The sequence below is a fragment of the Mustela putorius genome, unplaced genomic scaffold (assembly GCF_011764305.1).
Source record: "Mustela putorius furo isolate JIRA1106 unplaced genomic scaffold, ASM1176430v1.1 tig00000407_pilon_pilon_pilon, whole genome shotgun sequence".
Taxonomy (NCBI): domain Eukaryota; kingdom Metazoa; phylum Chordata; class Mammalia; order Carnivora; family Mustelidae; genus Mustela; species Mustela putorius.
Window position 1 is genome coordinate 15,181,959 of NW_025421373.1, and position 15,636 is coordinate 15,197,594.

Genomic DNA, 15,636 nt, shown 5'->3' on the forward strand with positions numbered 1-15,636 from the left:
CTTGTGCAGTATGTATCAGTACTTCATTTCTTTTTATCGATGAATGATATTGTATTGTCCGTGTATACCATTATTTCTCCCCCATCAGTTGATGGATACTTAGGTTGTTTTTACTTTTTAGCTATTATGAATTATGTTGCTGTGAACACTTGTATAAAAGTTTTTGCATAGACATAGGTTTTCATTCTTGTAGGTATAGATCTAGGAGTGAAATTGCTGAGTTATATGATAACTATATTCAGCCTTTATCTATCTATCTATCATTTTTAAATTTATGGTACCAAAAGCAGATTTTATTAAAGCATGGGGACAGGACCCGTAGGCAGAAAGAGCTGCTGCTATTCAGCTGTTTTAAAGACTGACCAATTTTTTTTTTCAAAGTGCTGAACCATTTTACACCCATCAGCAGTGTACCAGGGTTCCTGTTACTCTCTGTCTTTTTAATTCTAGTCATCCTACTGGGTGTGAAGTGGTGTCTTGTGGTTTTGTGCTCCCTGATGCCTAATGATGGTGAGCATCTTTTTGCGTGTTTATTAGCCATTTATATATCTTCCTTGGATAAATGTCTATTCAGAGCCTTTGCCCATTTTCAATTGGACTATTTATCTTTTTATCATTGAGCTTTATTTACAGATTCTAGATATAAGTCCTTACCAGATACATGATTTGCAAAACTTTTTCCCATTCTGTATGTTGTCTTTTCTTGATGGTGTCCTTTGAAGCATAAAAGTTTGAGATTAATGATGCCAGATTGTCTGTATTTGTTGTTGCTTATACTTTTGGTATCACAGCTAATGAATCCTTGCTTAACCCAATGTTGTGAAGATTTATTATGGCCATGTTTTCTTCTAAGAGCTTTATAGATTTAGCTCTTACAATTGGGTCTTTGATGCATTTTGAGTCAATTTTTGTTTATGGTGTGAAGTAGGAGGCTAACTTCCTTCTTCTGCATGTAGAGAGACTTTTATTTTTAATTATATATTTCTAGTTATTTTCTGAGTGGTTGCTCTAGGACTTAAAATATATTTTTTAACTTATCAGAACCAGTTTAAATTTATACTAACATAATTGCAGTGTGATTTAGAAATTTTACTCCTTTATAGGTCCATTCCCAACTCCCCTTTGTTTTGCTATTATTGTTATATATATTACATCTATATGTGTTAAAAATACAACATATGGTTATAATTATTACTTTTTATAATTTTTAATGTCCTTTAAAGAAACAGAGAAGGACAGACAGCAAGTATAGATAGACCTGGGTATTATTAGGAGACCTTTAGGTACAGAATTGATCTCTGTTTTGCTCATTGTCATATCCCCTACACGGGAATAGGGTTTATCACATAGTAGGTGCTCACCTAATATATAAATCAATAAATAATGCTCTCCATACAGAGAGAGAGCATCCCCAAAAGATGGGGAAGTAAATAATGAAGAGATTAAGAGAATAATATTGCATGATTTTGCTGGTAGTGTGGGAGAGGTAATAATCACAATAAAAAAGTAAGAAGACAATGTCTTTCTCATTCAGTGTCATGTATCTGATGCCTAGCCCAGTGTTGACATTTGGTAGATACTCAGGAAAGGTGGAATGAATAAATGAAGTATCCCATGGATAGTGCAGATCTTGGGGGAGGAGGCAAGAGAGTTTTAGTCTTAGACGTTCCTATGCTCTCCAAATGGACACATTCTCTGCCTCTTCTCAGTGACCATGGCTCTGCACTGGTGATTCTCCTGGGGTTCTCACCTTGTGTCCCACATCCCCACTAGACTGTCAATTCCCTTTGTGTGTTCTCATCAGGGTGTCCAGTCACTGAACAAAAAGAAGTACAAACCCATTGGTTAGGACTTAGCAAAAGGAAGACAGGATCAATTTATCATTAACCAAGTTGGAAGGGTGGAACGTGGCCCCTAAGAAGAGGAAGAAGAAAACTATTGGTAATAGACTGAGACAACTGAGAGAAGCCCGTGATAGTCTAGACTTATTTCTTTCTTTCATTCCCCCACAACACCTAAAGAAAACCTGCTTTCTACTAGTCTAGAGATATGTATAACAAAGTGTTAGACTTTCCTTATACCAAATATTAAATTGGAGGCATAAAGAAATTTGCTTCATTGTAGTAAGAACATTCTGGAAATAATTATATAGTCCTTTACAGTGGCTAAGATGTCCGAGATTGGCATGTCCCTGCCTGGGCTTGAATCCCAGCTGGGTGGAGTCACCTGATGACCTCCCTATGCTTTCCTATATAATTGAGGTATTAGTACTTGCCTTCCAGACTGCTGGATTCGATTGTTAGTACACATAAAGCACCTAGGACCACGTCTACCACATAACATATAATATATAAGAGCTAACTACTATTATTGACATAACAATTATTATTAAAGACCACAATAGTTAATTGAGGTCATCTAGTAAACTTCAATACAATTTTAGAGTTCCCATTGTCCATAGTACCTAGCTACCTAGAAATCTTCTTAGTAGCAGCCATTTATGTACATAAGATTTACTTATTTAAAGGCTGGAGCTGTTAAAAAGGAACAGCCCTCTTCTTATCTATGTTTGTTTCATTTTGTTAAATGATTACTATAGCAAAGAGCTGTTTTCTACCTTTGAAAGCCAGCTCCATTCCAGAAGTTGCCAGAAGAGAAGGGAGCCTTCTGAATGGATAATTCAGAGGGCTGGGAAGAAGTTGCTCCCCCCTCCCCCAAATTAGGTCAATATGAATGAATTCCCATCTGAGATTTCAAAGTGGTGGCAGATCAATGGGCTCAGGAATCAAAGGCATCCAAAGGTGATATTTCTCTGTTTTCTGAAGGGTTATTTCCGTCCTTGCCAGCGTCAGCTTTTTCTGTTTGGGTACCTTCTCTCCCTTTTTGCAGGGGTCTTTTAGGCTTGGGCTCTGGCTTTGGAGGAGTAGGCTTAGCAGATAACCTTACAGATCTTCTCTGTGGCTCATCCTTCATCAATGAGGTAAATGTACCGCCATTCAGAATACTAATTAAAGACTGTTCCTAGTTGGCTTTATCAGGTAAAAGAGCAGCATCATGAAAGACTCTTTTTGGTTTAAAAAAAAAAAAACTTCAGAAAGGTTGAATGATTATTTCCATCACTGTATGCAGAACCTCCCTTCTCTCCCCATCTAGGCATTCCATAACTCACTATTGCTTGGACCCCAAAGGACAATTCAGGAGTACAATTAAGATTTGTCTGACTGTAGAACAGCAGGTTCCCTTCAGTCAACTGCTTTCTTAGTAGAAGCACAGAACTTACTTCAAACATTGAACGTGAGTACCTGATGTTCTTTTCTCAGCAGCAGATTGCCTCTGCTAAGTCATGCATGTGCAGTGATGTTCAGAACTTTGGGTTCCTGAATAACACATCACGTGGAGAAGAAGGTGATGGCACATTATAGGTGCATAATAAGTGTTTGTTAAATGGATGAGTGATGGTGGTGAAGGTAAGCTGGAAATAAATTGATCATAATCGGAGTCTCATCTAGATAATTTTATCCTGAATGATCACAGACAAGTCATTTAATTGGATCATTCCATGCCTCGGTTTCCAGGACTTTGAAAGAGTATTGATTAATATATGTAGCTTAAAATAAAATTGTAGATTAAAATATTAATTAAAAAGTTGGTGCTCTTAGGAGAAAAGAGAACTATGTTAATTCAACTTGTGACATTGAAGATTCCCACTGTCCAGCTCACCTGGTTACAGGAGGCAGCGGGGAACTGGTCTGAACACCAGGTTGTGCAGTTGCTCAGCCCAGCTATACACTATTGTCAGGAGAAGGAAAACTCACACTTTTTGGCCTGAGATTCCTTCCAGGGAGTGATGCTAACAAGTAAAACAACACGATGGATATGCAACTACACAATTATTTTTATCCTCAGGGACTATGCAGAGAAAGAGGAAGAAAAAATAAAGTTAAAAGGAAAAAATAACATGTAGAAGTAGGGTGATCAAACAAAAACACTCCGAGAGTGAAAAAACAGCTAATAGTGATTACATTGGGAAATGTTTGGACAATTTTTGGCAAACCAGAATTTCTGGTTGGCCTGGGTCTATGCCATGCCCAGAAGCATACTCCAGCAAGTAGGATCAGTTTAACCCCTTTTACCTAATTTTTTCCCTTCCTGACCCCATCTTTTGTGATAAAACTCCTCCCAGCTCCTCTAGGCAAAACACTGTTTGTTCCACCTCCATTTGCTAGTTTTAGCCTGTACAGTTCTCCTTATAAAATCGTTAGCATCACTCTGAGGCAATGAGGAATGAGGTATATGCCTTCTGTTCCATTTGGTGAAATTCCACCTGTACTTTTAGCTAATTTACTTTTGTGAATGTTCTATAATTATCTACTCCCTATCTTGTCTGATTCACTATAAATCCTCATAACCTGTAGACAATCTATTGAGTTTGCTGACTTGACATATTTTATTTCTACTAACAAACCTTGATACTTTTCTTTCCTCCAGTATAATAGTGTTTCCCTCTGGCTAGCAGTGTCCCTTCAACAGCCGCAGGAGGTTGACTTCTCAGCTGGCTGTGCCTGTTGGAATAGCTGTGTGTTGTGATAGGAAGGAGGCAGGTCTTTTATACATTTGTTCAACAAATATTTTATTGAGCATTTTGTGTCAGATACTGTTTAGACCCCTAGATTTGTAGTGTATTCTGGGATTTGTCTATTGGTTTTCTTTCTTTCTTTCTTTCTTTTTTTTAAGATTTTATATATTTATTTGGCAGACAGAGATCACAAATAGGCAGAGAGGCAGGCAGAGAGAGAGAGGGAAGCAGGCTCCCCGCTAAGCAGAGATACCCATGTGGGGCTCGATCCCAGGACCCTGGGATCATGACCTGAGCCAAAGGCAGAGGCTTTAACCCATTGAGCCACCCAGGAGCCCCGTCTATTGGTTTTCTTAATGGTATCTTTCTATACCCAGAAGTTTTTAGTTCTGAAGAAGTCAAATTCAAATTTTTTCTCTTTTATGGTTTGTGCTTTTTGTATCTAGTCCAAACACTTGCCCTACTTCAGGGTCCTGGATTTATTGTCTTATGTATACTTCCAAAAACTTTATGGTCCTAGTTTTTTTTTGTTGTTTGTTTGTTTAGTTCAGTGATCCATCTCAAACTCATTTCTGGGGATGGTGTAGGATACAGGTCATGGATGCATTGGCACAGATATCCAGTGGACTCAGCACCTCTTGTTAAAAAGAGAAGTGTTCCCTCCCTCTATTGAATTGACTCAGAGCCTTGGTGGAAAAACAATTTACCATATATATATATAGATCAATTTCTAGACTCTATTTTGATGTACTGGTCTATCCTTACTCACCATCTTGATTATTGTAGCTCTCATAAATATAGTCTAAAAAAGTCAAACACAATCACTACCCTTATGGGTTTACAATCTGAGAAGATAAACAGTCTGATGTAGAAGTCATAATTGTACAAAAAGGTGGAGAAAATTACAGTGCTAGCCACAGATGCTGAAGTACAAAAGAGAACTCCCTTGGGTTTACAGTGTGGTGGGTAGGGAAGCTTCCTCAAAGAGATGACGCTTACAGTGGAGGTTAAGGATCCGTAGGAGTTTGCAGAAGGTGGGGGGAGGGCATGCTGGCCTCTAGGAGGAGTGAGGGGGTCGGTGTGGCTGAAGTGCAGTGAGTGGAAGGCAGAGACTGAAGGAGATGATGCCACAGGGGAGACCACCTTGGGCAGAGCCTGCACGGCCATTTTAAGGGTCTTAGCTTTTATTCTGATGGAGAAGAGAAGCCATCAAAAGGTTTTGAGTAGGAGCACCTGCTGGCTCAGTGGGTTAAGCCTCTGCCTTCAGCTTGGGTCATGATCTCAGGGTGCTGGGATCGAGCCCCACATCAGGCGCTCTGCTTGGCAGGAACATCTTAACATGGTCTAGGAGGACCTTCCTAGATGTTCTGTTTGAGACAGACCATATTGGGGGATGGCACGGACAAGTAAAGACAGAAGCGCTGAGACCAGTTATAAAGACGGTTACCACAATCTCGTTAAACCTGACTGTGGTTTGGACTTAGTGGTAATAATGGGATGGTTGTGATGTGGGTAAAATGGGATAAAATGATTGTGTTGTGGACATATTTTGAAGGTAGAGCCAATAGTATTTACTGACAGATTGAACACAAGATATAAGGTAGTAAGAAGAATCGGGGTTTGGACTTTAAATGGAAGGATGTGTTGTCATCTACCAAGGTGCAAGAGAAGTACATTTAGAGAAGAAAATCAGAAGTTTGTTTTTTCTACTTTAGAGTAAATATGAGAGATTTCTCCTTCAAATACAAGCAATTTCCTCTGCAGAGGAAGTAATTAGAGGGCATGGTAGAGATAGTCCTATTGTGTTGTCAAGCCCAATGTGAGCAGAACTGTTCTGGGCGATGGAGAAATGGTAGGAGGAAGACACAGTGCCCTGCACTTGGACTCTGTTCCCAAGGGAAGTTTGTGAGAAATCTTGACTCATATGAAGTGGAAAAATCATGAAGTCGAGGACCAGATAAGGAGATGGAGGTCTTAAGTGCCTCCAGGATAGTAGCAGCGCAGTGAGTATTAGTCAAAGACTACTTCTAGCAGGAAATGGGAAGGGAGACATCCTCACAGGATGGGAAAACTTAGAGGAAAAAGGGCAAAATTATGGGAATAACCGGGACCCACTCAGGACACAGATATTCTTGGCCTGGCTTGAAGAGTGGTTGGAAGGATTTTTTTAATTGGTTAAAAAATTAGTTCTTTGTACATAGTAGACATCTGATAAAGGCCAACCAATAACATTTATCATTTTGGGGGAGGAGACGGAGATACTACTGTACGTAAAACTCCCCTGAGTTCAGTCCTATCCTATGTCAACACCTACTCCCCTGATGCTTTTTGCTCTTTCTCCTTTCCTGGGTAATCTTGTCATAATTCTACTGGAAAACATTCAAGTTGGCCATTCTAAGTTGTTTGTGAGGGGAAAGGAGTTGAGCTACAGTATTTTAGCATGTCCATGTCGGCTTATGGATTTTTAATAATCTAATTTGTGTGAATATTATAAAAGTCCAGAAGGGGGCAATATGACACTTGGACTTCAAGAGGGGGTTTTTTTCACAGATGCTTTGGAATTCATCCTATATTGTTAAAATCAAGAATCTTTGGTCAGGGCATGATTCCGCAGACCTCATGGGGTCCATCACTTTCACTTGCCAGTAAAGAAACTGAAACCGAGAGGGCAAGGGACTTGCTTAATGTCACACAGACATTTAGTGGGAAGGTCTAGACCCTAAACTTGTTTTTTTTTTTTTAAAGATTTTATTTTTGTTGTTTTGTATTTGATGGGTGGGGGAAGAGAGAGAAAGAGAGCACAAACAAAAGCAGGGGGAACAACAGGACGGAGAGGGAGAAGCAGGTTCCCTGCTGGGCAAGGAACCTGATGTGGGGCTCAATCCCAGGACCCCGAGACAGACATTAAACCGACTGAGCCACCCAGGTGCCCTGACCCTAACCTCTTTTTAACCCTAAGTCTTTTCCCTTATAGCTTGTATACAGCTATAAAGCAAAACAAATTTTATCCTGTTAAATACAAACAAAACTTCTACCAGTGAAATTTAGATTAACAATATCACTTGAAAAGTGTGGATGGTATTGTTCTGTTGAGATTAATTTGTTCCTCATAAGTACTGTAAGTAATTATAGTGCATTTAAAAATGGTGACATAGTCATTCGTATCACACCTTAGTTTCTTTCATACAACCAAGCTTCAATAAATATTTGTGAATTTTCTTTGTAAGAAGGTATAAACATTTTGGAATATCAGAAAACCATTGTCTGCACCACCCACTCCCTGTTTCTACCCCTGCCGGGTTGTCGTCCACTAGTTCAATCTGTATTCTTCCAGACCTTTTCCAGTGGGTACACAAATGGACACATGTATACATATGCACGTGTCCAAACACCCAAGAGTGACTCTCAAATTTCTATATGTATGGGTCTTGGAATAATGATCTTAACAGAAAAGGGGTCAGCCTGTGTGTTCTTTTGCATGGAAACTTATATTAATTTAATCTGGTAGAAGGATTTGGGGTGCTGGGAGAGCAAAAGCCTACGTGAACCACGTGTCGGTTCAGTCTCCACAAGCATCACGTATGGAATCATTTGTCTTTGGCCAGTGGTTTGGAATGCTGTGTCTATTACATGGGAAATTTCCATAATCCATGAGATCTTTTTTTAAAATTCTCCATTCTGTTATTTCAGATTGTTCTTGTACACTGACACAGGCGCACTTTTCCATATTTGATAACTTCTGTTCCTTCGTCACCACCCTTACTTACTCCTGCCACTGGGTAAATACTTAAGGATTCTCAGTGTGAAGGGATCACTGAGGTATGGGAGGCTCCTAATAAAGGTTTCAAATCCCCCTGAACTGTCGGAGCTGTTGTTCTGGAACACTGTTCTCCCTCTCCCTGACCCTCACCCTGCCGTGTCCTGTCATGCTAGCTTTCTTGAGCTCTGCTCAGATAGCAAAGGACAGTGTTTCCTCTCTTCTCCTGGGGCCATTGCTCAAACATTATTCCCTGCTTCCTAGTGAATATACTATACCAGAGTTGAAGAAAGTTCTGAGGCAGCAAAAGAGCAGTTTCTGCTTTGACGTGCAAATATTTTTAGACCCCTAAAAATAAGCTATGAGCTGCAAATAGGCATGAATGTTCCCACACTGTGTTTCCTAAATTCATTATTTCTGAGGAGATAAAGACTACATTTTGTTTTCTCAGGGCCACCTGCTTGTGAGTCAATCCAGGATTCTATCCTGTATTTTAATGCTATTCCTTAGCTATCCTGGACCTTATGTCCCTTCTTGTTTGTTTAGAGGCCGGCAAAGTCCCTCAGAGGAAATGGGAAGATTTGTGTTTTGGAAATGAATTATGTGAGAGATCAAAATCTTGACAGGGAAGGACACTTGGGCTGCTTCCATAATTTGGCTGTTATAAATAAGGTTGCAGTAAACAACCCTAGTGGGTTTTTGTTGTTGTTGTTTGTTTGTTTTGTATTTTTGGATAAATACCCACTAGTGCAATTTCTGGATTATGGGGTAGTTCTATTTTTAGCTTTTTTGAGGAACCTCCATACTGTTTCCCACAGTGGCGGCCCCAGTTTGCATTCCCACCAGCAGTGCACAAGGGTTCCTTTTCTCCACATCTTCCACTTAACTGTTTCTTGTGCTGTTGATGTGTCGTGTTGTGTTGTGATGTCTCATTGTGGTTTTGATTTACATTTCCCTGATGAGTGATGTCAAGCATCTTTTCATGGGTCTGTTGGCAAAAGCAATTTTCTTAACTTTTGTCAGGCTTAGTTTTGTGTTTTGTTTTTATTTTGATCTATGACAAGGGGATGACAACACCCCCCCCCCACAGGACTGTCATGTCACATCATTCATCCGTCTCTTTGTCACTGTTGTGAAATACCTAACATTTTAAAATTACAAATATATTTTTGATCTAGTAATTTTTGACAATCTTTTTAAAAAATAGTTCTAGAAAACTTTAAGCAGATACAAAAGTGGTACAAAGAATGTTATGAACTTCCATATTCTCATCACCCAGCTTTGTGTGTGATTAATTCGTGGCCAATCTTGTTTCATTTAAGTTTCCATCATTTCCCCCACTCCTGGTTATTTTGAAACACACCCCAAATATATCATTTCATCTAACAATCTTTTTTTCTGAAACTTTGTTTTTATTTAATTGATACACAGAGTTACATTAGTTTCAGCTATACAACATAGTGATTCAAAAGTCTATACCTTATGTTATGCTCAACATGAGTGTAGCTACCATCTGTCATATCTTTACAATACCATTGACTATATTCCCTATGCTGTACCTTTTGTCCCTGTGACTCAATCATTCTGCAACTGTAAGCCTGTATCTCCTGCTCCCTTTCACCAATTTTAGCCATTCCCCTACCTATCTTCCTTCTGGCAACCATCAATTTGTTCTTCATATTTGTGGGTCTGTTTCTGCTTTTTGTTTGTTTATTTGTTTTGAGTTTTTTTTGGATTTCACATATAAGTGAAATTGTAAGTTTTTTGTCTTTCTCTGTCAGACTTATTTCACTTTGCATTATGCCCTCTAGGTCCATTGGTGGTGTTACAAATGGCAAGATCTCATTCTTTTTTATGGTTTAGTGATTTTTATGGCTTAATAATTATATAAATACACCACATCTTTATCTATTCATTCATCAACGGTCACTTGGGTTGCTTCCATATCTTGGCTACGTAAATAACACCACAATAGACATTGGAGATGCATATATCTTTTTGAATTAGTGTTTTTGTTTCCTTTGAGTAAAATCCTAGTAGTGAATTACTGGATCATATGGTATTTCTGTTTTTAGAGGAAACTCCATATTGTTTTCCACACTGGCTGCATCAATTTACACTCCTACCAACAGTGCACGAGAGTTCCTTTTTCTTTACCTCCTTGCCAATATTTTTGTCCTTTTGATTTTAGCCATTGTGACAGGTGTAAAGTGATATCTCATTGTGGTTTTCATTGGCATTTCCCTGATGATTAATGATGCTGGGCATCTTTTCATTGTGTCTGTCTGCCATCTGTATGTCTTCTTTGGAAAAGTGTCTATTCAGGTTTCCTGCATATTTTAAATCAGATTGTTTGTCTGTTTTTGTGTTCGATTGTATAAGTTCTTTATATATTTTGGATATTAACCCCTTACCATTTATATTATTTGTAAATATCTTCTCCCATTCAGTAGGTTGACTTTTTGTTTTGTTGATGGGTTTCTTTCACTGTACAAAAACTTTTTGTTTTGGTGTAGTTTCAACAGTTTATTTTTGCTTTTGTTTCCCTTGCGTCAGGAGACATAGAAGAATGTTGCTAAGGCCGATGTCAAAGAAAGTACTTCCTACCTTTTCTTCTAGGAGTTTCATGGTTTCAGGTCTCTCATTTAGGTCTTTAATACATTTTGATTTTATTTTTGTATATGGTGTAGGAAAGTAGTCCAGTTTCTCATCTAAAAATCATTTTTAAAATTTAGTGTTAGATCCCATTTAAAACTTCAAAACTTTTTAAACATTTTATACTGTATAGTTGATTTCATTTCCTTTTAAATGTTTTATATGATTAACAAAATGCTTCTAAAATACTAATAATTCTTATAAATATGATTTAAACATATAAACAGGGTGAACCTTATATTTTCTTAAATACATTCCTATGCTATTTATGAACAATAAATTTTCAACTCAAAAACACAAATCTAAATCAATTATTCAATTCTTCATTTAAAATTAGAATCACCAGGATGCCTGGGTGGCTCAGTTGGTTGGAGGACTGCCTTCGGCTCAGGTCATGATCCCAGAGTCTCAGGTTCGAGTCCCACATTGGGCTCCCAGCTCCACAGGGAGTCTGCTTCTCCCTCTGACCTTCTCCTCGCTCATGCTCTCTCTCATGGTCTCTCTCTCAAATAAATAAAATCTTTTAAAAAAAATAAAAATAAAATTAGAATCACCAAACTTTTTGTTATTTATTCTGCTAAATTTTCTTTACATTATAAGTACCTAAAATACCATCCCATACATCATCAAAACAAAAGTATTAATACTATGGGATTTGAGTCGCTTAAACATTTCTGGTTTGGACAATAAATCTTCCCAAGGTTAAAAGATACTTGATTGCTAAGTACTGTGTCATTCTAGATGTCACAGAAATAGGCATCTCCCAGCTAGACTGTCACCTCTGTGGATTAAACTCAACTAAATCCATTTTCTGTTTCATTCTATACTGAATAGTTTTACTAATTTTTTTTCTTGGAACCCAAATTCCTACAGATAGTCAATGGACAGTTGAATATTTCATAGTTTTGTCTAACTTTGTGGGCAGAGTTGTAAGAAAAATGCCAATGACATGGAGAGTCTGAGTGGCTCAGCTTGTTAAGCATCTGCCTTCAGCTCAGGTCATGATTCCAAGATCCTAGGATCCAGCCCCACATTGTGGTCTCTGCTCAGCAGGAGCCTGCTTCTCCCTCTCCCTGCCATCCCCTTGCTTGTACACACTCTCTTCTGTGTCAAATAAATAAATCAAATCTAAAAAGAAAAATACCAATGACAAAAAGATAGTCTGTGAGGATGAATTAGATAGTTAAATAAGCTTTATGAACACTGAATTAAACAAGCAAATGAGCAAAACACTGTGTGTGTGTGTGTGTGTGTGTGTGTGTGTGTGTGTGTGTGATCTACCACAATACTGTAAGGTGCTAAATGCAGATCCCTGAGTGGTATCACATGTGCCACTCTCAGTTGACCTTGACTGTGGACCTTTGGATGACCCTCCCCTTTTCTTCTGGTGATGTTCCTAGAAAAGCTAGAGCAGACTGCACACTGGCAACCTGAATGCCAAATCTGACCTGATATTTCAGTTTTCCTTGGCCACAGGGTATTTTTTAAAAATATTTAATCCACCATTTAAAATTTGAGAGAGTTCATCAAAACTTTCTTGATTTCCAGCTGCTTTTAAATAAAAGGCAAGGTGAAAATAAGCCTGCATTCTAGCAGGGCTGCTCTGGCTGAAACTGAGTGTGGCCTTTTTCATCATGCTTGGGATGGGCATTGAGCAAGGTTCGGGCATTTCTCCAAGGCCCATAGAACACCTGCATGGCCCTCTAGGTATTTGAATCTGTCACCTTGATGGTTGAGGCTGACCTTGATGGCTAAGGGGACCTCAAGTGTGGTAGAACTCCGTGTGGGATGAGCTGGTGTGTAAGTTCATCAGACTGGGTGGACTGGGCATGGATGGTGGATGTTAAGTGGAATGGGGGACACCTGCGCTGAGTAGCCAGTGAAGGAGCCTGTAAGGTCAGGCAAGGCGAGATGTAGTGTTAAGAACAACACTGCTCTTCTTCACTAGGCACACTCAGTTTATGCTGATTTTCCGTTTGCTTCAAAATTTCCCAGTGGTCCCCTCCCCATGAAGATCTGGACATGTGTTTTGAGAAATAAAGAGCTAAGCCCAAAAGCTAAGGCAGTGCAAATTATTTTTAAGTGGTAAAAAATACTTTTAAATGAAGCCTATTTCCTAAAGATCCTCTCTAAGGGTGCACCATGCCTGAGAAAGGATTCAGTGGGATTGTCTATCACTGCGTCCTGTTGCCACACAGAGAAAACCCAGCTTTTCCTCTAAGCAAACCAGTGCCTGCCCTTGCCAACCAATGAAAAGGTTGTCTGAAAGCCTGGCTCAGAAGTTCTGTAATTTAAACTCAGACAAAGAGAACATAAGCCAGTTGGTTTTCTTTGATATACTCTTCCCAGTGGGTTGCAAGTCAAGAGAAGGAATTACTAAGTAAGCTCTGTTTTCTTTAATCTTATTTAATGCATTGCTATTCAGCAACAGTAAGCTAATAATTAAGGACCAATCCGCCTCCTCCAGAAGCTTTGATCTATAGTGATGTGACTCCATGTTTTTGGCTGGTTGGGTTCCTAAGCGCTCATTTATGTCTATAAAAATTGGTCAAAATCAAAAGGGTAAAGGTAAAGCCCCCAACAAATGCATCTGAGAAAAGGGTGATGTCATATCCATCATTTGCATATTTTTAGCATGATGTAACTTGATGTTTTGGAACCCTCCTAGAAGGTAATCTAAATATAAGCTATTTATAGCAACCCCACAACACAACCTATAATCAGGATTCCTATTTCCAAACATCTAAGAATAGTCTTTAGGGGAAAAAATTACATAAAATAAAAACAGTACTAATTATACACATACCTAAATGGGGTTTATCTTTCCAATAGATTTTTTTTTCTTCTCCTTTTTTATTCTACTGGAATATTTGAGAATCTGGAGTTTTCCCTTACTCATTACTGTTTTTGAAATTGCTGAAATTTGTTGGCAATTCAAGTACAAGAGGAACCATATGTCTTTACTGGGGACACAATAATGTAACTCTAGAAATTCTAATAATTAGATGTTAGACTTCCTGAGTTGATTACCTAATTTTCTTCTTTTTTCTCTATTGCTCATGTCTTCTAGTTTTGTTTTTGTTTTACAAATCTTAAATCGAATTATTTAATTTCACTTTTGAAAAGAACTCTTTTTGGTTCTCGGAGGGCTTATGTTTGTTTCTTTTAGCATTTTGTCCTGTTTTTTTATAGATGCAATATCTTTTTTTTGGTCTTCTGCTTCCTGCATCACTCTCTGTTTCTTTCAAGTTCCTTTGGGTTGTTGTTGTTTTGGTTAAGGATGGTTTCTTTCTTTGATTTTGGAGCCTTTCCTCAGGTGTCCGGTGCTTCTCGACTTGACATTCATTCAAAGCAGAAGGCACTAAAATCTGATGGGAAGCCCACTGCAGAAAGAGCCAGACATCTGGAGGACTGCACAGTAGGTGGTCGGATGGCTTTGGTGTTGAAGAATCTGCAAATACTGGTTTCAGGAGATCTTTCCTCTTGAGGGATCTGGTTTATCCAAAAGAGGAATCCAGGGCACCTGACTGGCTTAGTCAGTAGAACATGTGACTTCTGATTCCAGAGTCATGAGTTTGAGCCCCATGCTGGAGATAGAGTTTACTTAATACAAAGAGAGAGAGAGAGAGAAAATGAGAGAGGAATTCCCTGCCTGGAAGATTATACAGGTGTTTCCCTCCATTCTAGAAACTCAGAGTGCGAGGGTAAGAAGAGAAGGGAATGGGGGATCCCACAACCCAGAGTCTGATTGAACCTTTTGTCCTAGGCCTTGCACTCTGGGCTGGGCTGTGGATGGGCGGAGAAAATAACAAGCTGTCTTTGAGAGATGACCGGGGGTCTTACTGCTCCACATTTCAAACAGTTCCTGTTGTGTTTTGGTCTGCTTCATTCCTCCAAACATAGAGGCACTTGGTCTCTCAGAGTTGGAAGTCTTTCGAGCGTTCCGAAAGGTGAATCTTGGCAGCATGCCAATGAAGTAGACGTCATACTTTTTGTGACTGTCTTTGCCAAGTCACTCACTGCTCCTCAGTTTGCTTTTGGACCCCAGAGAACCATGTGGACATCTCACGTTGGCTGCTCTCCTGTCTCTTATTTTCTCTGTGAGTTTATGCCCCTTTTCTTCCTATTCCTGCTGTGGGTTTTTGGAAGGAAGTAGAAATAAATGAAAGTACAAAAATATTCCGTATTTAATCAGAATTCCCAATTGTGTTTTGACTTTAAAAACAATCCATTGGATATTAGAGAATTAGGCTTGTAATTTCTCTGCATAACCAAAATAAAACAAACTTATTGGGTATGATGACAACACATTACATATTTTTAATTGTTTTCCTTTTTAAGTCTAGGTACATGCATATGGGGAAAATGTAAATAAGAGAAAAGAGTAAATAGTGAAAAGTACACCTTTCTCTCACTTCGGCCCCCAGTCCAGTCCTTTTCCCCAGGCGCAGTAATTATTGCCAGGTCCTTAGGGGTGCCCTCCTCTCTCTTATGCTCCTGACATCACATTTATATACACTCTTCTGATCTCTTAACAGTTCCTGTTGGATATTGTAACTCATTCTTTTCCGTAAGTGCATAGTAATCCGGACTGTCATTTATTTAACCAGTTCCCTATTGATGGCCACAAAAACAGTGTCTAGTTTTT

The 15,636-nt window shown here is 38.9% G+C and overlaps 1 protein-coding gene across 3 annotated transcripts in view; it reads left to right on the forward strand.

The window, feature by feature from the left end:
- The window catches only part of NIM1K (NIM1 serine/threonine protein kinase), a 66,749-nt gene that overhangs the window by 26,033 nt on the left and 25,080 nt on the right, over positions 1-15,636 (forward strand). Inside the window, exon 3 of one of the 3 annotated variants that reach the window (XM_045079526.1) lies at positions 3,154-3,294. The exons of the other annotated variants lie outside the window; for them this stretch is intronic. The gene's annotated coding sequence lies outside the window, so the exon portion shown is untranslated. The remainder of the gene's footprint in view (positions 1-3,153; positions 3,295-15,636) is intronic. 3 annotated transcript variants of the gene reach the window in all.